General features: G+C 47.8%; 1 protein-coding gene across 8 annotated transcripts in view; it reads left to right on the plus strand.

The window, feature by feature from the left end:
* The window catches only part of ANKRD11 (ankyrin repeat domain containing 11), a 186,663-nt gene that overhangs the window by 54,972 nt on the left and 108,022 nt on the right, over nucleotides 1-23,669 (plus strand). For 7 of the 8 annotated variants that reach the window (XM_057314670.1, XM_057314664.1, XM_026494576.4 and 4 more), the window contains exon 2: nucleotides 18,683-18,766. The exons of the other annotated variant lie outside the window; for it this stretch is intronic. The gene's annotated coding sequence lies outside the window, so the exon portion shown is untranslated. The remainder of the gene's footprint in view (nucleotides 1-18,682; nucleotides 18,767-23,669) is intronic. 8 annotated transcript variants of the gene reach the window in all.

Consider the following 23,669-nt stretch of genomic DNA (forward strand, 5'->3'; position numbering starts at 1 on the left):
TTTACAAAGAAAATCCAGGAAGGCAGCTTTCCGTGAGTGGCTGTAATTGGCTGGCGCCATGGGGTCACTATGGCAACACTAGGTTGCAAAGATTACTGCATGAGGCCTGTGTTTAATTATGCAGGGTAGGTTTACATTTTTTCAATTTAGGTTTGTACATCTTTGAAACAATTTTTGTTTTGAAATGGTTTTTTTTTTTTTTTAATGACTGCATTTGTAATTGGATGGCAGAATATATTCTGACCTTGGATTTGCAAGGTCTTAAAAAAAAAAGTCTGTGTAATATAGTCTGTTTTGAGAATTTCTTTAGTCTCCTCAGAATGAAAATGCATTTAAATATTTTAGGACGTCCCCCCAGAGAGCTTTAGGACATGCATAATGTAGGAAACTTATTTTTTAAAAAACTAGGATCTAAAATAAACTCTTCTTTTGCTTGGGCATACACAGGCACACCAAGATTGCTGTATTACACACACTGCAACACAGTCACAGATACGCCTATTACTGGGCCGTGTGGATTCCTTCTCTGCTCTGGCACACAGGCTGGGTGCAACTCTCAGCTCTTGGAGGGCGTGTCCCCTTGTCCTGGCTCCTGCTGGATGGGCCAGGACACCTTCTGTAGCTCTCTCGGGGCTTTGCCCACCTGGCTGGGTTGGACTTTTCTTGGCCCTTAGTTTGTGCTTGCATTGTCTGGTGGTTCTCTTGTCCTGCTTCTACTGTTATATTTACTCCACGCCTGTGGGAACGTTGACATTTTATACGAATGTATTCGTAAGATGTTCATTGTTCAATAACAGCATACTGAATTCTTCAGAGGAAGCCTGTTGGTGTGAATCAGTCCATCATCCCCTTAAAGAACAGGGAATAGAAGGAGTCAGGGAGAATGGTGTGGGACCGAGTGCTAGAAGCGACCTTGATGTTTTAGACCTTGGTTGTGGCATGCAGTCCTTCCCTCTGCGCCTCCTACTCTTTGTCAGTCTCCTCGTGAGAGTCAAGTCATGGATCACGGAGTTAAAATGGTACGCTGTGGCTCAGCTCCCAGACAGAGGAGAAACAGAATGCCATCTGATACGGTAGTGTGTTCAGAAAGCTGTGTATGGAGTGGCGTGGAGCCTTCCCTTCTGGAGGCTGGCCATCCAGTCTAGACCCTAAATGAGTTCTGTTTGTTAGCGTTTAGCTTACAGCCGGGTCCATATGGTCATTTGGGATGGAAATATTTTATAGGGTCTAAGGGTTACGGAAATTTGTTTAGAACACCTTTGGTGTTGCGTGTGAACTGTGTAGGTACAGAGTGGAACAGGCTTTTCTTTGTTGATTGTGCGGTCATGCTCACAATCCTGGGTGCCGAGGCTCTTTCCTGTATTTTTTACATTCATCTTAAATATCACATTGTGTTTTAGATGGATTTTCTCACGCACGTGTCTAAATCCCTGTTTTACGTGGAGAACTTTGTCACTTGTTTTTTCCTTTGGTACAGTTTTTAGGGCGTACTTGATTTTATCCCCTTTGAAAAGTGAAACTGTTAACTTAGTGTCACTGGCTTTTAAAATAATATATATATATATGTATAGATAGATGTATAGATATATAGATGTCTATATATAGGCACACTTTGTTTAATTGTGCTTGCAGATACTGTGTTTTGTAGAAATGGAAGGTTTTGGCCACCCCGTGTGGAGCAAGTCTACCAGTGCCATTTTTCTAACAGCATTTGCCCACTTGGGTCCATGTGTCATGTTTTGGTAATCCTCGCAATATTTCAGACTTTTTCATGATTTTTTTCTTGTGGTGATCTGTGCTCAGTGACCTTTGAGGTTGCTGTTGGGATCGTTTTGGGGTGCCAGAAACTGTGCTGATAGAAGACAGTGAACTTAATTGATAAGTGTATGTATTCTGACTGCTCGACCAACAGCCTGTCCCCCATGTTTCTCCCTATCCTCAGGCCTCCCTATTTCCTGAGACACAGCAATATTGAAATTAGCCCAGTTAATACCTACAAGGGCCCCTAAGTGTTCAAGTGAAAGGAAGAGTCTCCTATCTCTCACTTTGAATAAAAAGCTAGAAATGACTACGCCTAGTGAGAAAGGCATGTCAAAAGACAAGATAGGCCAAAAATAAGGCCTTTTGCACCAGTGAGTCAAGTGGTGAATGCCAAGCAGGAGTTCCTGAAGGAAATTAAAAGTGCCACTCCAGTGAGCACACACATGATAGGAAAGCAAAACAGTCTTATTGCCGATACGGAGGGAGTTTCAGTGCTCTGGATAGAAGCTCGAGTCAGCCACCACATTCCCATAAACCAGAGCCTGGTCCACAGCAAGGCCCTGACTCTTCAGTTCCTCGAAGGCTGAGGGAGGTGAGGAGGCTGCAGAAGGAGGGTTTCAAGCAAGCAGGGGTTGGTTCATGAGGTCTAAGGAAAGAAGCTGCCTCTGTAAGGTAAAAGCACACGGTGATGTAGATAGGAGGGCATGTGCTGAGGGAGCAGCTGCAGCAGGCGACCCAGAAGATCCAGCGGAGATCGTTGCTGAGGGAGCAGCTGCAGCAGGCGACCCAGAAGATCCAGCGGAGATCGTTGCTGAGGTGGCTGCACTGAACAGATGTTCACTGTGGACGAGACAGACTTTTTTGGAAGAAGACAGCATCTAGCATTGTCATAGTCAGGGCAGGCCGGTGCCTGGCTGACCTCCAGCTTCAAAGGACAGACTGAGTCTCCTGTGAGGGGTTAACGCAGCTGGCGACTTGAGGCAGAAGCCAGTGCTCCTTGACCATTCCCTAAATCCTAGGGTCTTTAAGAACTGTGCTCTGTAAATGGAACAGTGAAGCCTGGACGACAGCACATGTGTTTACAACATGGTTTACTGACTAGTTTAAGCCCATGGTTGAGATCTGCTCAGAAAAAAAAGATTCCTTTCAAAAATAATACTGTTCATTGACAACGTGCCTGGTCATCCAAGAGCTCTGATGGAGACTCCGTGGATGACTGTGAGGGGTTGAGGACTTGAGTGGGGGAAGTGTAGCTGCAGATGTGGTGGAAACAGGAGAACTAGAATTGGAAGTGGAGCCTGAAGATGTGACCATATTGCTGCGGTCTGGTGATAAAGCGTGAACGGATGAGGAGTTGCTTCTAACGGATGAGCAGAGAAAGTGGTTTCTTGAGATGGAATCTACGTCTGCTGGAGTTGCTGTGAAGATTGTTGAAATAACAACAAAGGGTTTAGAATATTAAATAAACTGAGTTGATAAAGCATCAGGGTTTGAGAGGATTGACTCCATTTTTGAAAAGTTCTGCAGTGGGTAAAATGTTATCAAACAGGATTGCCTGCTACGGAGAAATTGTCTGTGGAAGGAAGAGTCCGTCGATGCGTTACGATAATATTCTGTTGTGAGGGTGCTCGGTTGGCTTACTTGAAAGAGCGTTCAGCTCTTGATCTCGTGGTCATGGGTTTGAGCCCCACATTGGGTGTAGAGTTTACTTAAATAAATAAATATTTAAAAAATATATAATCTGTTGTGATATTTACCATTGAGGTGACTACAAAAACCGTTACTCTCGATGAGTGGCACATGAATTCTTTGGAAGGGACTGTGCCAACTCCTGTAGGACTGTTTTCCAGACTGTGTGTCGTGACCCATTACGTCTTGGTTAAGCAATTTTTCCCTACCCCAGGGTTGTAAAGATAGCTTCCTGTGCCTTCTGAAAATTGTGTACCTTTAATCTATCCCAAATTGGTGTTTGTTTATGGTGTGAGATTAGGAGCTGAGTGTTCAGAGTTTTCCATGTGGGTACCAGTCGGCCAGGCCTCATCTACTGAATGGACTGTTCTTTGCTAGCTGACCTGCAGTACTCCCTGTCCTGAACCAGGTCTCCTGGTGTGCCTGCCCTGTGTTAGAACTCTTCAACATGCCCGTCCTTGTGACCCTGTCACCTGTCTTCATTATAGGTTGCAAGTGATTGTCGCTGGTACCTAGAAATGCAGTTGACTCGTGTATGTTCCCTTCATGTTTTGTATCCAGGAACTTCTCTTACTACGGATGAGAACACTAAGACTACTGCAGGCTCTAAGAATGTATGCAGGTCATTGCCAGTGAATACAGTGGCGGTGTTAGCATTTTGGCCGTGCCCATCAGACTCTCTGGTCTTCGCTTGCCTCATGTTGACCTTCAGGCAGATAGACGGGCCACAGCATGACGGTGCACTGCTGTGGCGGATTGCGGGAGGGTACAGAGGGCACAGAGGGGGAGTAGACATCCTGGAAGTGTGGAGGTGTGGCCAGGACAGTTTGTCACGGAGGCCTGGGTCTGAGTGCGTGAGTTGGACACGCCAGCTGGATGTGCCCCCATGAAGTGTATCGTAAGAGTGGGATCTCATGAGAGATGCCGGATTTGAGGTATAAGATTTGGGGGGGGGCGCTGTTTACACAGAGGTGACAGTGTGGCGGGAGGTTAGTGGGCCACCAGGTAAAGGATGGGGAGGAGTGAAGAGCAGAAGAAGGAGGAGGAGGTGCAGGCGGAGTGCACAGCCCAGAGCAGGGGCGCTGCAGGAGGCACGTGGCAGCCTCCGTGGCCCAGTTGTTGTCGCAGACGTCTAGGGAAGGAATCAGTTGTTCAAGGCAAACTGTGTTCCATATTTTTGGTGTATAATTGAAAGATTTTTTGCAGCCTTAGCATTTATTCTCTGCTGTAGGATACATAAGCACCTTCAGCTCATGGAATAAGAGTTGTATCCTGTCCCCACGCAGTTTATAAATGGACAGTTCTTTTTATTTTTTTAAAAAGATTTTATTTATTTGTCAGAGAGAGAGAGCACAAGCAGGGGGAGGGGCAGGCAGAGGGAGAAGCAGACTCCCCCCTGAGCAGGGACCCCGGTGCAGGACTCGATCCCAGGACCCCGGGATCATGACCTGGGCCGAAGGCAGACACTTCACCGATTGAGCCACCCAGGTGCCCCTATAAATGGACAGTTCCTTAGAAAAAAGATTTGTCCTGGGTTTGTAACTATGGGCCTCTCCTTAAGGAATCTAACATAGTTTCTATCACTGTTTTGGAAATGGTAGAATACAAGCTGAGTTAGATATGGGTAGGTGATGTTTACACTGCTCCTTTCTTGCATGTCACCTTTTAGGAGACTGGGGACAAGTGCTCAGTTTACCCACTTTACCATCTTTCATTTAACTGAAACTACTTTGAGCTTCCACGCTTTCCATTCCTCTCCCCTCCCCCATCTCTTTTAAGATACCGTTGAATAAATGCACATTAAATTCAGAATTTTCTTCAGAGTTAGTAAGTCAGTCCACCTAAGAGCAAAACATAACTTTTTTTTTTTTTTTTAAAGGAGTACCATTGTTTGACCCTTATTTCAGGATGTCTAAGTTGACAATTTGGTAATTACTTAAGATAATTACAGTTGTTTTATTTGAAACAGATATGTGGTCAAAGTGTTCTCATTTGCAAGTATCCTACACTTAGTTATCCGTGTTGAAAATTATTTTTTATTTTAATTCTGAAGGAAGTCCACTTACAGGAATACTCTGATGGTAAATCCAGAAAGAAGGCTTTGGTTGCCCCATGTTCATGCACATGGATCTAAATTTTAGTCCCTCCCTTTTGGGTGCTCTCGTTTTATACTCTTGCTGAATGACCATCCTGCTTTGTTCTCTCTTAACACCCAAGGCAGCCGTTGTTTGAGGTTCCTGTTTAGTACTTGCTATTAGAAAGCTGTGTCTTCTCTTTTCTTTTCTTTTTTTTTTTTTTAAAGATTTTATTTATTTATTGGACGGAGATAGAGACAGCCAGCGAGAGAGGGAACACAAGCAGGGCGAGTGGGAGAGGAAGAAGCAGGCTCCCAGTGGAGGAGCCTGATGTGGGGCTCGATCCCATAACGCCGGGATCACACCCTGAGCCGAAGGCAGACGCCTAACCGCTGTGCCACCCAGGCGCCCCAGCTGTGTCTTTTCTATTGGAATTTCTCTTGTTGGTGAGGATTATCTACCAGGGAAGAAACTTGAATTTTCATGTTTTAATAGAAGAAAATTTTACTCTACTTTTCAAAATGGAGAATCTCCTCTTCTACTGGGGGTGTCTCCTGTCAGATTAGTGAGAGGATACATGTGGATGTGCCAGTGTCTCTCTGCTTGGCAGCAAAACACATCATTTTAACGGTTCAGCTATGTTAGAACACACTTGTCCTTCTGAAAATTTGAGGACATCTGTGCATGAAGAGCCATTGCTAGCGTATTGAATTAAACACAGAAGTTGCAGTGAGACAGACTCGTTATTCCTTGAACTGACAACACTAAAGCGTGTTGGTTTGTGAAGGGATGGTGAGCTGTGGGTTGGTAGGTGGACGCTGGGCTCCCAGCAGATGTCCTGTCTTGCACCCGCAGCTCCTCAGCTCTTGTACATTGGTGCAGTCTTCAGGGTGGGGGCATCCCCCCCAAAACCCGGACCCTAGCAATAGATGACTTATCACACATTAGATCACCGGAATCCAGAGGATGATGGAGCCTGCTCCTCAGACATCTCATGTCTGATTTTGCCTGTTCTCATTCTGCCTTTTAATAAGGAAGGGTCTGGTCCTGTCCTGCAGAGCAGATTTGGGCCCAGGAAACCTGCGTCATGGGATGTGGAAGGCATCCCAGTCCATAGACCAGCAGCCCGTGCCTTCACGTGGTCCCGTTTACCTGCGGACAGCCCGCTGCCTGCTGCAGGGGACGTGCTGGCCTCTGTAGGGGTGTGGATCCTGCTGCCGCCCTGCTACTCCAGGCTTACAGGACTTTGCGTGGGGTTGTGTCATTTCCATGGCCTCTTCATCACACGAGGCCTCTTCAACTTATTTTGGAGGGGAAGGGTAACAGTTCTCAAGTTTGAGGAACACTACTTTCTGGTGATTGTTTCCACAATTGCATGATTGGGAGTTTGGGTTGGATAGTGAGACTAGATCAGTGATTATTTATTAGATTTGCTTGGGAAGCATGTCACAAAAATAAGTTTTGTTGTCCTCACCCCCAGAGACATAGGTTGAAGTTTGTCTTGGGGTGGAGACACGTGGGAGTCGGATCACGGGTGATTGAAGTCTTGAGGCTCCTCGGACGTGTCCTCTGCGTCCCCATTCTGCCTTGGATTCCTGTTGCCTGTTTGCAGTTTCGGCCATTGTTTCCATCCAGTGGGTGGGATGGGACAGCGGGGTGGGGGGTGTCTTAAAATTCCAGGAAGCTTCTGGGTTTGGAGGCCAGCTCCTGTGTGGGTCTCTCCCCGCAGGCTCTTTGCTTAGAGAAAAGAGCCGGGGAGCGCCACTGCCCCCTACTCATCCTGTACGGTTATGTGGCTCTTTCCCAAGTTTGGCTGTTCCTGTGCAGTCCTTGCGGGCTAAGCACCGCCCTCCCCGTTGGTCCCTGTCTCTCTCCCTCACTGCTCCTTGAGGGGACCTGAATTTGAGAGCTTAATCTTGCTTGAATTAGGACTAGTGAGCTACGTTTCTTTTCCATTTGGTAATAATATATTTAGAAAGCTTTGTAGGTGGAGGAAAAAAGTCATTTGTAACTTGGCACACAGGGGCGTTGCTGTGCTGTCGGGAGTTGGTAACTCTGGAAGGGAGAAAATGGACACTTAGGAAGTGAGCTAATTTGTAGGTGATGCAGAGTCAGGGAACTCTGAGAAGCCAGCTGAGTCCAGATGAATTACCTGGGGGTCAGGAATGGCCTGCCATGGCCACTCGCTCGAGGAGCTTATAGTGAAATGTTCTGGATGGGGAAGCTGTCTTCCTTTTCAAAATATTCTTAGTTTCTAATGAAGTTTGTCTGTAAACCACATTTATTTGAGGTGAATTTTCATCTGTGTCAAAGAATATGTATGAGCTGGCTGGAGAGGGCACAGATCCTTGGAGGCAAAGGGTGGAGGGTCGTCGTGGCCGCGCTTCCCCGCGAGGTAGCCTTGCTTCCGGGCTTGCCAGTTCTGCAGCAGGTTTCGTGTCCTGATAGCTCCGAGTGCAGGGTTTCCTCTGCACTGGGTGTCGGGGTTGGGTGTTTGCCATGTGACCTGGGTCTAGTGCTGGGCTCTGAGGACTTGGGAGACAAGCTTAAGGGTAGTGCTGCTGCGTGCATGGGAGGGGCACTTGGGGAAGGTTTCTTGGGGATGGCAGCCTGCTAGAACTGGGTACTGCTGGAGCAGTACCTGTCCACTGTAGGAAAGTGGGAGAATGCTGGCCGCGTGAGGAAGTCAGGACTAAGATGCTGAAGGATGAACAGGCACTTGCCCAGGCACAGAGGAGGGGGGGAGCCTCCTCTGAGGGAAACACTGTTTCCCAGAAACTGGAAGAAGGTGGAAATTGCTGAGGAGGCAGCCCAGGACAGTATCACTCAAAGCCTGTGCTCCTGTGACTTTCCGTTAGGGGGTTGCCATACTGATGGGTTGTGAGGTCAACTTGGAAGGAGGCACCCACTTTAAAAACCAGCCAACACCAGCAGCCAGCCTAGAATGTACTAGAAAACACTGGGGTGCTTTTCACAGAGGAAGGGCAGTTCTGTTTTGTGAAGCCTTCCCTTCAGTTGTGTATTCGTATGTATGTTTGCCTTGCATCGTGATGTAAAATGTTTCTTACTTTGGGTTTGAAATTTGAACGCTAACATATTCCTTGTTAACCCAGTAACCGCCCCCCCCCCCCCCCCATAGGCTGAGAGAGGTGAATCAGACATGCCAGGTTCACTTCTGAATGAGCTGGTGTGTTCAGTTGGAGGTAGAGGTGATGAAGTTGTCACCATAACCTAAGTGAAGAAATAGTGGAGGCTGCTCAGTGCGGAGTCAGGGCAGCAGGGAGGAGAGGGTGTTTAGAAGCTGGAATTAACAGAACTTGTCAGGTGGCTTTGGATCACGAGAGAGAGGGGGACAGCAGATTTCCAGTTTGGAGGATTGTCTGGACACTGGTCCTCCAAGCCAGAGCAGAAAATCCAGCAGTCACAGACGACTTGGGGGGGGGGGGGGTCCCTCTGTGCAAGGTATGTGTGCTTGTGGGCGTGTGTCTGACATGCTTGGACTTTGTGAGTTCATTGGGGAAGTCTGAGTTGGAGAAACGTTAGGGATCTAACAGCGTGGTTATTAAAGCCACGGAGGCAGATGAGATTGCCCAGAGAGAGCATGAAGGAAATGACATTTAGGAGCAAGTGGAGGAGAGAGAGCTAGCTTGTGGAACAAAGTGGTAGTAGAGTTAGCAAGAGAAGCCGAGGCCGTACGAGGGAGCCCTGGGGAAGGGGGTGAGTGGTAGAGCGAAGCCGCCGAGAGGCCAGGTGGGGTGATCGTCAGCTATGTTCCCGTGTAGATGGAGGATGAACGGAGCCTGCCCTGGGTGTTTGACATAGGAGTTATGTCCTTGGAAGTGCCAGCATTATGTCAGTATTTCAGGTGGTGGAGGGCTCTCTGAGTGCACGGGAGGTGCGTGGTGTGGGTGACAGCTCTAGAGCCTGAGTTTGAGCCTCATTTTGAGGCATGTGATTCAACCTTTTAGAACCTGGTTTCTTATCAGAGAAATGGAGGTGGTCCTGTTAGGGGAGGATTGTCACGAGGATTAGTGAGGTGCTGGGAGGACAAAGCACAAGTTACCAGTCGGGCCACCGTCCTGTGCCAGAACCCTTCCAGACCTTGGGATGCGTCACAGCTCCTACGGACAGGGCAGAAGTGCAGCTCTCCCGTCGGGTCGCATGCACGCGGGCCAGCTTGCTTGTTTTAGTCTTCTGCGCTTGCCCTTTGCTACTCGAGGTCTCTGTGAACAGCCCCTAATGTGGGAGCAGACTCGGACCGGGAGTTCTGGGATTAGAGATCATGTTGTAGTTACCTCGAGGAACAGAGCTGGATGGGAGCTTTGCTGGCCAGGAAGGCTTTGCTGAGAGCCTTAGGTGGGGCTTAGGAGGACTTGCTGCCGGCGTGTGTCTTCTCATGCCTCTTCCTCACCTGCTCCCCGCAGGTGCAGGGGCTCCATTTGTGATTGGAGAGAAAGTGGAAGTGGAGGAGTACAGTTAACACAAACTGACGTTATGACTTCCAGATAGAAATTGGAAAGATACCATATAAAGAGTAAATTCCCTTTCGTTTGTCTTAGGAAAAGAGTTTAATTGGTTCTGGTGATGTTTCTTTCATTCTGGGGGGCTGGGCAAACTACTGCTTTCAGGATAGTGGACCCGCCCTGCAGGCAGGGTGGGGTCGGGCTGCAATGCAGGGCGCCTCTTCGTAAGTCATTCATTGCTCACAACAGGACACACTCCGCAGAACCCTGGAGCATCAGAGCTGAGAATCGCCTGCTTCTGTTCTGTGGTGCGCACATCCTTCCTCCCTGCCCTGCCCCCTTTACGTTGTTTCTTTGCATTTTAGAGGTTAGACTGTGCAAGGCATTGCTATGGGTTCATATTCTTGATAGAAGAAGTACATTTAGGGAGAAGGGTGTATTGTTTTTTAAGATTTATTTTTAAGTAATCTCTATACCCAGCATGGTACTTGAACTCAGTCCCGGGTCAGGCTCCCTGCTCAGCGGGGAGTCTGCTGCTCTCTCTCTCCCTCTGACCCTTCTCCCCGCTTGTGCTCGCGCGCTCTCTCTCTGTCTCAAATAAATAAATAAAAATCTTTTAAAAAATTAAAAAAAAAAACATTATTAAGGCCTGTAGTCATGAACATGGGATTTTTTTCCAGTTAGGTAGGTCTTCAGTTTCTTTCAGCAGTGTGTTGTAGTTTTCAGTGTGCAGATCTTCCACTTCTTTGGTTAAATGTATCCTTAAATACTTCATTCTTTTTGATGCTGTTGTAAATGGTGTTGCTTAATTTCCTTTTCAGATTTTTCATTGCTAGTGCATAGAAATACAACTGATTTTGTATATTGATCTTACAGCTTGCAGCCTTGCTGTGCAGTGCTCATTTATTTGCTCTAATTGTGTTTTGTATATACTTGGGTTTTATATTCCTTTTTTGAGGTGAGTTTTGTAGCTGGACAGCCCCGTTTAGTTCAAGCTTTTGCTGTGTCTGGTGGAGGGTGTCTTTGGGTTTCCTGTCTGTGTCCCTGGTGTGGTTGGTTGGTTGCTTCTGTGAAGGTCTGTCACTGCAAGTCTTGCTGTCTCATATGGGTTCCAGGGGTGGGACAAGAGAGCACTTGCGAGGAATGAGGGGAGCTCTATCTCATTCTGAGTTCCTGTTTAACAGAAGGCAGGCTGGTACCCAGTATCCTGTGGTCTGTCCTCAGGTCGTTCATTCTGTAGGAATAGAGCAGATACGTGTTGTGAGAGATCGCAAATAAAGAAGCGATTGTTTTGTTGGTGCTTCATACCACTGAAGTGAAACAGTCACCGCCCTGATTTCTGTTACCTTTGTATTTCCAGGGGCCGTGATCCCATCATACAATGGTGAGGTCAGCAGCGCACTCCAAAAGATGGGCAGATGACAGCATATTCATGTTTCTTTGGAGTTTTGCCCTTAGAGCATGGTGCTGGTTTGGAGTTCTATGAGTTTGCTGTGAGCTGGAGATACTTGTACTGTTTCCTGACTTAGACCCTCAGAAAAGTTGTTATATGTCCTTGTTAATCATGATTTCAGTGTGTGTGTGTGTGTATGTGTACACGTGTGTGTATGCACACATACGCACATTGTCTTGAGGGTGAGTAGGGAGTCAGGGTGCTGGGAAGCCTGTGGACTTGATCTTGAAAGTCAGCGGTGGGGGTGCCTGGGTGGCTCGGTCCGTGCAGCGTCTGCCTTCGGCTCAGGTCGTGATCTCAGGGTCCTGGGGTTGAGCCCCGCATTGGGCTCCCTGCTCGGCGGGAAGCCTGCTTCTCCCTCTCTCTGCGTCTCTCTCCCCGCTTGTTCTCTCCCTCTCAAATAAATAAATAGAACCTTAAAAAAAAAATGTCAGCGCTGGGTGGTGGTTGGTGGAGTCTGGATTACTCCTGCTGGGGAAGAGACAGCTGGTTTGGCTCAGCCCTGTCCACTTCCTGTGGTTGTGAGGGGCCTGTTCTCACAGTGTGCTCCGAGTTACTTTCTCTAGTTTGATTTCATGCTTTTATCCTCCTGATTTTCAAGAATTTCCCAGTTTCTGGTCTACAGTTTCCCTTTTCTGCTTTTCTTTATGGCTTTGCATCTGTTTATTTAAACAACTCATTTTCTGTCATTTCCTTGGATTTGGCAGTGTGAGCATGAGACCGTTCTCCCCGGACTTTGGTGAGTTGAGATGTGGTGTTGATTACTGCCTGCACAGTTGTCTATAGAGGGGAGGGTGTGTGCGCCAAACCACCTGTTTTGTTCTCATTCTGCATTGATTCACTTTTCACTTTATTCTGGTAAGGGGTGTAAAGAGAATGTCTTGGAACATTGATTTTTCTGTTTCTTGCCGGCTTTGCTCTGCAGTGGAGAGGAAGCATGTGAACTGAAGACAGAAGCTGAATGACGGGCATTCCTTTTCCTTGTGGCATCTTGGCCAACCTTACCTTGTACCTGCCGTCTGCTCGGTGCCTTCGTTACCTTGAGCTGGCTCTCACTACAAATCCAACAAAGAAAGCAGTAACAAACAGCACCCATCCTAAAACAAAAAAAAACACCCCCAATAGTCCCCCTCTTTGTTCCTTGGGAGGCGATTAAGGCCAGGCTGATAGCCCCAACCTGAGATGGCAGGTGGCTCCTGACCCCACAGCAGAATGAGGTGTGGGACTTGTGCGGCTCTGCGCACCGTCAGGGGAGGGATGTTGGTAGCTCGTGTACAGGTGGAATTCAGTTTGTTTTGTCTGCCGTGAAGGAGAACTTTAAAATAGGTGAGGCCAGATCTGAGGGCTCAGTGTCCTACTTAAGTTCTCCAAGGTTACATTTTAAGAAGATTTTTTTGGTAAAGACTCTATGTATTTGAGAGAGAGGGAGAGGAAGGAAGCTCACGAGCACGGGGAGGGGCAGAGGGATGAGCAGACTTCCTGCTGAGCACAGTGCCCAATGCTGGGCTCCATCCCAGGACCCCAAGGTCATGACCTGAGCGGAAGTCAGATGCTTAACCTACTGACTGAGCCACCCAGATGCTCCCATTTTAAGATTTTTCAACCTATAAGGAGAACTCCGTGTGTCTTCTAGTTCACGTGTCCAGCTTCAAGGACAGTGACTGGCTCTGGAGCCGGCCAGCCTGGGTTGGAGTGAGTGCTGGCCCCACCACTTCACGTGGCACCCCTCGCAGGGCCTCAGACCTCTCTTCTGTAGACTGGGGGTAATAAGGATCCCTACCTTAGGGAGTTGTTTTGAGGATTAAGTGAGTTAATATTAGGTCAGACCATTTGAAATTGCCAATATTAGACTCTTTAAAAATTGAGATCATTGTAGATGCACGTGCCGTGAGAAGTAACGGAGAGCGTTCCCTTGTACGTTTTGCCCCGGTTCTTCACTGGCAACATGTTCAAAACTAGAGTAGAGCGTCCCAGCCAGGATCTTGACAGGGACACGGCCCACAGGTCTGAGACGCCCCAGTTCTCTTTGTGCAGGGTTCTTGTGTGTCTGGGTGCCTGACGCACATCACCACAAGGGTCCCTCCTGCTCTGCCTTTGTAAGCACACCTGCCTCTTGCCTCGTCTCCTCACCCTTGTCCCCAACCCTGGCAACCACTGATCTGTCATTCCTTCTGCAGTTTTGTCACATGAGAATGTCCTGTAAATGGAACTGTGTGAACGTGACCGTGGGGTGTTTGTCTCTCTGCTCCACATGGTTCCCCTGAAGTCCGTCCAGGCTGTTGCCGCCTCAGTAGCGCCGTCCTTCTCATTGCTGCACACCATTCTGTGGTGTACGCGGGCCATGCGTTAGCCCTTCACCCGTTGAAGGACTTCTGGGCTGATTCCAGATTTTGGCAGTTACGAACGAATACAACTGCTGTGAACACTTGGTGGAGACATTGTTGGGCTGTGTTTGACCCCCAGAGACGACGGTCCCAAACAGCTCAGTCTGGTCCCTGGAGGGCAGTTGAATGCTCCACTGTGAGTGCTGTGGGACATGGCCTGTCTTTGCCCAGATACACGTCTCTTGTCATCTCTGTGAATGTGTTCGAACCTACCTGGAAAATGTCTACTTACCAGGAAAGCTGTAGTACCACACGGTCCCTGCAGACGCTGCCCATGCTCCCCTACTAACAGGCCTTCATGGGAGGAGCACTGCGGCTTCTCTGTGCAAGTGGGCAAGGAAGAGACAGAAACTTACCCAGTCTTGCAGCTCTTTGGGGGTGATCAGCACCCAGGACTCTGGTGTAATGAGGCTGCTTGGTCAACCAGGGCACGTGGAGTGCTTGCTCTGCACTGGTTTGAATGTTCTAAGAACCGCAGGTCTGCACAGACTGGCGGACAGCATTTAATCCTGCAGGCTAGTGCCTGTGCAGTAAGACGAAGCTTTTGCTAATTTGGATTCCTGGGCATTTAGGACATTTGGAAAGGCAGTAAAGGGAGGGAAATAAAGAAGGCTTGGGCGGTGTTCAGTACTTTAAATCCACAGTGAAAATCAGTAATTTGAAGGAAAGGCTGTGTGGGTCAACTGAAGATATCATGATTACTTTGGTTTGTTGAATTTTATCAACATAGGTTTAAAAAAAATCATCTTATGCTGATCAGAAACTGTGGTTAACAACTATAGGTCTTTAATGAATAAAAATTGAAGCGAATAAATTAAACATAGTTATATAAGCGAAATCTTCCAAAACTTGGGGTTACCTTCAAGGAGAGAAGGATAACTCTCTGTGGTAAAACATTAGTAATTTTGGACTCTTTTCCCCAAAAATAATAATAAAGTCTGTCCAGTGTCCTTACAAGTTACAACTCTGTGCTGGGGACAGTGCGATAAGAGCCTGTCTCTGGTCCTGTAGCAAGAGAAAGGAAGGTCGGCCAGTGTGATGCAGAAGCAAGAGGAGGTCAGTTTGACAGGAATTTCACAGTATTTCTTGGTCCCCCCCCCCCTTTTTGTGGCTCTAAATACTGTTTATTTATTTATTTACATTTAAATTCCAGTTAGTTAACATACAGTGTACTGTTGTTTCTGGAGTAGAATTCAGTGATTTTTCAGTCCATACATCACCTGGTGCTCCTCACAGCCAGGGCACTCCATCCCCATCGCCTCTCCCCCATCCCCCCCACCTCCCCTCTGGTCACCATCAGTGCGTTCTTGGTAGTTAAGAGTCTGATTCTGTGTTTGCTTCCCTCTCTGTTTTTCTTTTCCCCTTCTATGATTGTTTTGTTTCTTAAATTCCACATATAAGTGAAATTGTATGATGTTTGTCTTTCTCTGACATATTTCACTTAGTGTAATACCTTCTAGTTCCATCCATGTCATGGTAAATGGCAAGCCTTCTTTCTTTCCTCCTCCCTCCCTCCCTCCCTCCCTCCCTCTCTCTCTCTCTCTCTCTCTCTTTCTCCTTTCTTTTTCTTTCTTTCTTTCTTTCTTTCTTTCTTTCTTTCTTTCTTTCTTTCTTTCTTTCTTTCTTTCTTTCTTTCTTTCTTTCTTTCGATTTTATTTATTTGAGAGAGAGACAGCACCAGATTGCATGAGCGGGGGAAGGATCAGAGGAAGAAGCAGGCGCCCTGCTGAGCGGGAAGCCAGATGCCGAGGATGCGAGGATGTGGAACTGGATCCCAGGGGATTGTAACCTGACCCCAGGGGATTGTGACCTGACCCGAAGGCAGACGTTTCACTAACTGAGCCACCCAGGCACTCTCTGAGGTTTCATTCTTTTTTGGTAGTTTTTTTTTTTTTTTTTAAGATTTTGTTTATTTATTTGACAGAGAGAGACAGCCAGCGAGAGAGGGAACACAAGCAGGGGGAGTGGGAGAGGAAGAAGCAGGCTCCCAGTGGAAGAGCCTGATGTGGGGCTCTATCCCAGAACGCTGGGATCACGCCCTGAGCCGAAGGCAGACGCTTAACGACTGCGCCACCCAGGCGCCTCTCTTTTTTGGTATTTTTTTAAAAAGCTTTTCCTCTACCCCTAATGTAATACCCAGCTCATTATAGGAATCAGTGAGATATGAAAAAATAGAAAGATAAATTTAAAATCTTGCAGTGCTCCACAATTCAGGGATAACCACCGTTAATGTTAAAAGTATTTCCAAATTTTTCTCAAAAATCCCTGTCATTTTTCTTACACAGATTGTGTGACTCAAGCTTCCTCAGCACCTGTGATTATTATCTTGTCCATACTGCCCACAGGTGGGGGCCTCTCCCCATTGCTTTAGATGGCTTCTTGGCGAGGCCGCGGGTCAGGGTGGGCAGCTGCCCCATCTGTTGAATGCTTCCTCTGCCTCCCCTGGTCACCCTGCGGCTGTGTTGGACACTGGCTTTTCATGTTTCCATAGTCTCCGTCTGTACTCTGTCTTCACCGATCTCTTTATTGCTGGGCTGGGAACATGCTCTTTGAACTACTGTAGCTATAAGCCGACAAGAACAGGTGTGGCCCGGTGCGTTTCTGTTTGAAAACGTAGCTTGATGATTGCATCAGCGGTGGTAGGTGCAATGTGAACGTGTGTGCCGCATGAAGCTTTTTCATATCTTAGAGCCTTTCTTTAGTGTGTGTGGCCCAGAAGTGAGGTTACTCTGTCAAAAGGGATGAATATTTTGGCGGCTCTTAATTTGTGTTGTCTTCCAGAAGTAATTGGCTTAATTACTAAAGTATTTTCCCATAGAACGAAAAGACCTTTAGAGCAGGGTTTTGGAGACCTGGGCTCTTCTTCCAACGTGTCTTTAATCCCCTGTGTGACCGTAGGCAGCTAACCCTGATTTGGTTTCCTTATTTGTTGAGTAGCGGTTGGATTTACGGCACTGGTTCTCTGTCTAGATGATGTTGCCCTTCAGGGGGCTTAGAACAGTGTCTGGAGACGTTCTGTCGTCCCAGCCGTGGGGGGAGGGTGCTGCTGGCATCTGGTGGGCCCGGGGTCGGGCTGCTGCTCAGCACCCTCCTCCAGTGCCCAGGACACAGGGTGATCCAGCCCCAAGCGTGAGTGCTGCTGAGTTTGAGAAACCTCGGGTTAAGAAAACCGCAGGTTTTCTTCACAGTTGTAATGGTAGATATTATTTGCTGTATTCCTAGCATAGACATTCATCGTGCATTCTGTATTGTTTTGTTACTGTCTTTATAAGAAAATTGAAGGGGCGACTGGGTGGCTCAGTCGTTAAGCGTCTGCCTTCGGCTCAGGGCGTGTTCCCGGAGTTCTGGGATCGAGCCCCACATCAGGCTCCTCCGCTATGAGCCTGCTTCTTCCTCTCCCACTCCCCCTGCTTGTGTTCCCTCTCTCGCTGGCTGTCTCTCTCTCTGTCAAATAAATATATAAAATCTTTAAAAAGAAAATTGAAAAGCAGGATGCCTAGGTGGCACAGTCAGTTAAGCATCTGCCTTTGGCTCAGGCCATGATCGCAGGGTCCTGGGATCGAGTTCTGCATCGGGCTTCCTGCTTGGCGGGGAGTCTACTTCTCCCTCTTCCCCCACCCCTTGCTCGTGCATGCGTGCGGGCTCGCGTGCTTTCTCACTTCACGCGCTCTCTCTCGCTTCACTCTCACAAATGAATAAAGAAAATCTTAAAAAAAAAAAAACTGAAAAAACCACATATTTGTTGCTTTTCAATAAAACCATATATTGTGTATTGGAAGCTGCTTTTCCATGTTGTGTTTAGTAGTCCTTGAGGTTCATATGCTAGCTCCAGAAAATCCTGTGTAGGAATAAAAGGGCAGAAGAACCTTGCTCCATCTTTGCAAACACACACCCACCTGTAAGCATAGGTCAGGAGACCGTGTAGATGGTTAGCACCCTGAGCGTGGACCTGGGCAGTCCTGCTTCCTATGGATACTGTGTCTGAGAGCCTTCTCCCTGCCTCCTTTCCATGGATGTGACTACCTTACTCCATACTTGTGATATGTTTGGAGATGGAATAGGGTCTGATGTTTTGATGGGGTTGTGGGAAAAGGGTCATGAACAAATCGTATTTTTTTTCTTGTTGTTCCTGGCTTGTTTTATTCTTGAAGATCTCAGAGCTCTCCTAGGAGGTTGTACAGTGTTAGTCTGTTTTCTTCATGACACTGCGCTGTAGTCTCCCCATATCTACTGGCAAGGCCACAGTGCTTGTTTGATTTATTTGCTAAGGTGGGAGCCTCCAGGGGGAGGCTGAGCACGGGGTGGGGCTGGAGGTGTGTGCTGCAAGAGGCCAAGAGAGGTGGGTCACTGGGGTTTTTAAGCCAAAGGGTGAGTTCATGTTTTCTTCCCAGTGTGACAGGACATCCATAGAGGATGCAAAATGCCAACTTTGACAAAAGCTTAATAATTCTGAGATTTTTGTAGAATTCCATGTAAGGAGAAAAGTCTATGAATGACCCCTTCAAGGCCCCAGTCCTGAAGCCTCATCTCCAGGGAGACTGACAGGCCCACCGAGTATTCTTTCCTTGACCTGGCCTTTCTGAGGGCTGCTTTCCAGGAAAAATTATTGAGAACAGAAATTCCCATTTGAATAGTGCCCTAAAGCAAATCATCGGGTGTGAGCCCCTTTCATGGGCTCGTTCTCCCTTTATAACCCAGATCAGCCAAACACAGATCTTAGAAACGTTTTTGTTGTTTGGAGTTCAGTGAAGTGAAGGAAGGCAGTGTGGCAGAGACGGCCGGTCCAGATGGGGAGACCGAGCTTGGACAGAGCACTGAGCTAGAAGTGCGGGAGCTGATGGTGCCCTCTCGTTTCAGAATGCGCACAGCACTGCTCTGGGACACGCCTCAGCGGACGCAGTAGACAGTCTTCATGAGCACCGACTTTCAGCTATGGAATCGGTAAGTCTTATTGCACCGCTGCTGTTCACCACTTGGTTTTTTTTACGGCTTTGTGAAAAGGGGTCAGAGGATAATGCTAGGCCTCCACGTTGGCTTTCGTGGGCTTGCTAGTGCTGGCTGAGTGTGCTGGATGTTGTTCCGGGCGTCCCTTGGATGAGGGTCTGTCAGAGCAGTGGTGGTGAGGTGCGGGCTGTGAAACAGCACCCGGTATCCCAGGCTGCGAAGGAAGTCTGTTTCTGTTCAGCCTCCTTATCTGATTGGCTCGATCATCGAGGAGTCCGGAGACCATCGGGACTCAGTACTGACTACTTGTTTTGTGCTCTGTGCATATTGCAGAAACACTTGGCACAGAGAAAAGCTTTTCCAGTCTGACAGTTGTCCTCCTCCTCTGGGGAAGCAGTGGAGGCCTGGCTGTGCTCTGGTCTGGTGTCCGCTGTGTCTGGGCAGCTACTCGTGTGATTCCTAGGAGTGTGAGGCCAGCTTGTGTGGTTGGTGTCTAAGGAATGTGATCTTTTGCTAGGTTACCCTGATTGTTGGTTCCTTCTGGGAATTACTAGCAAATTTTTTGAGTGGAGGGTCAGCTGTTTCCCTAAGAACCCTGGTCTCGGGTCTCACCAAGCATCTGTTGCGCTAGGACAAAGTCCCCTTCTGGGGGGACGTGTTGTACTGGCTGTCAGTTTATTTCCTCCGATAAGTACATTGATGACGATAGAAGAGAAGACTCTTGATTCGTTTTGGTTTTTCATACCTTGGCCAGGCATTAGTGTTTCAAAGCAGGTAGTTCATAGATGTGTATTATCAACTGTTTCATTATTCCTAGCAGACAGGAAAGAAACGTTTCCTGCTGCTTCTGTGGTTGAGTGTCCTTAGTCGGACAGAACCTGTCCTTTATCTCAGCCATCACAGAATCAGGCCACTTGGAAGGTTCCCGGCGGTCTCTTTGACTTTCGAAGTATTTCCTTGGGAATGGCGATAAAGTCTGATGGAACAGGAATCTTAGATGTCTCTGACAAATTGTCTTCTCTTAATCTGCAGGTCGGTTAGCGGTTAGAAAGAAGCCAGTGCAGCCAGTGCAGGTGTTGGTGTATAGGTGGGGTAGTGGTGGGCTGTGCGGCACCCCGGGAGTGCTCTCCAGGGCGGTTTTCCAGGGTGTTTGTGCGGATTCAGCTTGGTTGTCACAGGCAGCGGGACAGCCATGGAGAGACTGAGTCCAGGAGAGAAGGACGTAGTGGGGTCAGAGGGAGAACCAGACTCACTCCCACCAGGAGGCCGAGCTCTATGTTTGTTTGGAAACTGTAATATTGGTCTTAATTTATAATGAGGAAAAAGAAAATGCTACCTAAATTAGGTTCTTAGTATTTGGTGATTCAAAATAATGTATTTCCTGATTAAAAGAAAACAAGTTACTAGTGACTCTTCACCGGCAGATTCTTGGGTTGGCCCAGTTGGTCTGGTGGATTGAGAGCAATAGGTGTGTTAATATCTAGAAGATTTTCTAACATAGGAAGGACTGGCTTTTTTGACCATATCACAAAAATATCCCAAGGTGTCTCATGCCATTTATCAGTTTCGTGAACCATAAATACTCAGGTAATACTGGTTATAATAGTTTTTTAAAAAGTCCGGAGCGTTTGGATTGAATAAAGGTAAAGGTTCTTAATAATGTGAGGGCTCCTCTTGGGCCAGGGGCTCAAGTGTATGGTTAGGGGCTCTGGGTGCAGCAGTGTGGGCAGCCGATTAGCCGAGGTCTGCCCTCCAGGACTGTTCCTGGAATCAAAAGGCAGAATTTTACTTTTATTTATTTATTTATTTTAAAGATTTTATTTATTTGTTAGAGAGAGCGCACCAGTTGGAGGCAGAGGGAGAGGGAGAAGCAGGCTCCCAGCTGAGCAGGGAGCCCGACGTGGGGCTCGGTCCCAGGACCCCGGGGACCATGACCTGAGCCGAAGGCAGACGCTTTACCAGTGGAGCCACCCAGGCACCCCAAAAGGCAGAACTTTAAAAATAGAATAATTTCGTAGACTCTCTAATAATTTTTATTGTTACTCACATTATTTTCAATTTTAATTTTGACTTCTTAAGGTCGAATATGAGCCATTTAGATCAGATTTGAGACAGAGATGGGCTTGTTAAAGCCCCGTGAATATTGAATCCCGGGCTCTCGTTTCCACCTGAGCAGGGGTTAGGGGCCCAGTTTGGATGGATTCTGGCCGGCCCTGCCCTGAGATGTTCCAGGCATGGCTGCGTTACAGGGTGCGCAGCCACCTGTGTGTGCTGGGCTGGCTGACCTAGTTCTTCTGACCTTGGCCTCACGTCTTCAGTCCTGGGCTCCTCCCCTGTGAAGGGGTAATGGTCACACCCATCTTAGATTTCTTCCAAGATTAAGTGGCATTGTTAATGGAAATAAAGCTCCGTGAAAATACAAGCTTTAAAATAATTAGTTTAATTTTTAACCTTTCTTTAGCATAAAACTCTAGTTTCAGCTGACAGTTGGTGTGATTCTTGCTTTGTCAACATCTTGCTTGGTAGAGCAGAGGGTACTGGCCTCTTCCGAGGAATGCTGAGATGGACGTGGCTCTCGGCAGGCGCGTGTGTGGACACGAGAGTCAGGGCTGTCTCCCGGCCCTGACCCCCGGTGGCATGGGAGTGTTACATTCATGCTTGCTGGGAGGCAGGGAGTTTGAATTATGTTTCTTTCTTTCTTTAAAGATTTTATTTATTCATTTGACAGAGCGAGCATGCGAGTGAGCACAGGTAGGGGAGCAACGGAGGGAGAAGGAGAAGCAGGCTTTCCACTGAGCAGGGAGCCCGATGCGGGGCTTGGTCCCAGCACCCTGGGATCATGACCTGAGCTGAAGGCAGCTTCACCGACTGAGCCACCCCGGCGCCCCTGAATTATGTTTCCAAAAACAAAATAGTTTCTGAAAGCATGTTGTAATGATAAAAGTAGTGTTTATATGAATAGAGGGTTAGATTTTAATGGTTGGTATTTTTAGTTGAACACCTCTATTTAAAATAGACGAATGATTGCGTTTTGACTTGCTAACATTGAACTTGCAAGGCATAGTCTCGGGGTCCCTGGATGTGACGCTGAGCTGGGCATCCTGTGCAGGTGGTGCTCACTGTAGAGATGGGTGCGTGGCTGGGCCTTGGCCCTGCCTCCCCAAGAGCACAGGGACGGGAAGTCTGGCTAACAACAGAACCAGCTTTGCTGTGCTGGCGATAGGATGGATCCCACCTGAGCAGCAAGGTTGGAGGACGCCCCTCCTGGCCCCAGAGTGTTTTGCCATCTGGTATTGAAACAGAGAGAGTTACTCTCCCAAGCTTGTCTGGTAGGAGTTCTTCCTGACCCGGCCATTAGGAGCAGTTTTCTGGTCACAGCACACGTGGCTGCCCGGTGGGTTCCACCTGCCGCTCCTGCCGCCACGACCTGTGGGCAATGCTGGCTTGCATGTGCAGGTCGTAAGGACCTTGTAGGTCCTGATGCTAATTCATTTGCCTTTTTAACAAAGAGGTTTTGTTAGAGTTTAAAAATAGATAATAAAGCATACTTGTCTTTGTTGTCAAAGAAATATGCATAGCTAATTGTGCCAGTATCATTTACTGAATTTTTGAGTATAAGTTTTTATTGTATAGTTAGAGTTTTAGGGAATATGCTTTGGCTAGACTCCCTTAAACTATATAAAAATTATGGAATATTAGATCTCATTAAAATGAGATTTCATTAAGTGCATGTCTTTTGATTAATACAAAAACTGACAGTGTGTTCATACAGTTTTCCCCAGAAGCTCTTGCTCTCCCCCACCACAGTGCTTGCTGAAGGGTAGAACTTTGGTCCTCTTATTCCAAGGTACTTGGAATGCAGGGAGAGGGTTTGGAAAGTAGGCAGTTCAGAGCAGAAGGGGAAGGTCTGAGCCCATACCCACATCAGAGCAGAAGGGGAAGATCTGAGCCCACACCCACACCCACACCCCAGCCAGGACTTCTGGCCATTGGGGCCGTTTCCCACTGGGAAGGCAGACATGTAGAGATACCTGCTTGGGCCCTGGGAAGGGTTTGTGGGTGGTTCATGATACCTCATTTATTGGTTATCAATTGCTATCATTTTCCTTCCATTTTTACCTGTGGGGATTCTCGCGGAGCCAATGTGTATTTTTTAATACCATCAAATTTTAAAGCTGGCTAAATGGATTTCCTCTTTGCTTTGTATTTGAGGGTGAAGAGATGTGCCAGGATCCACCTTAGAGTAGGTACTCCGTGAGTTCTGTTAAGTGAGCTGAATTTTTTTTCTGGAATAACTCTCGTCTTCCCTTCCTGCTGTGCCTTACAGAATATAAGGGGTTCTGTGACACAGGGTTGAGGGCTCTGTGTAGCTTAGAGGTGTCTGCTATAGAAAGTCCCACGTGCGGCTCACTTGGACCTTGGTGAGAGGAAGAAGGAGGCAGGAGGGGCCATGTCTGGGGAGGTGCCAGCCTGCTGGGCCTGAGGAAAAGTTAGTCTGTTCTCTGCTCTAGAATAGGTATCTTGATTGTCACTTGTGTTGCCTGTGGGGAGAAGGAATTTGGGATAGCCTTTGTGTCAAAGGGTGGTGGTGGGGTTTGAAGTGTGCAGTATTCTGAGTTCGAGATTGCAGTGTTTGGTTCAGCTGAGTCAGTCTGTGCTCTCTTTGTTGCTACTGAGGTCGTCCCCGTTCCTCCCCCACCCCCCGCAGCAGTGTGAGGGATCCAAAGATGAAACAAAGTGCTGGCCAGGCTAGCAGTGTGAGAAGAAAGCAGAGCAGAACAGTGGTCCTGCCTCTGGGCCCATGATTGGACCCGCAAGTGCCAGGTGGGGGAGGGCAGGGTCTGGGCTGTGTGGCCCTGGATGTGTGCACAGCTGGGGCTGCAGTGCCAGCATGGAGCAC

This window comes from Ursus arctos, unplaced genomic scaffold, assembly GCF_023065955.2.
Source record: "Ursus arctos isolate Adak ecotype North America unplaced genomic scaffold, UrsArc2.0 scaffold_19, whole genome shotgun sequence".
In the NCBI taxonomy this organism is placed as follows: domain Eukaryota; kingdom Metazoa; phylum Chordata; class Mammalia; order Carnivora; family Ursidae; genus Ursus; species Ursus arctos.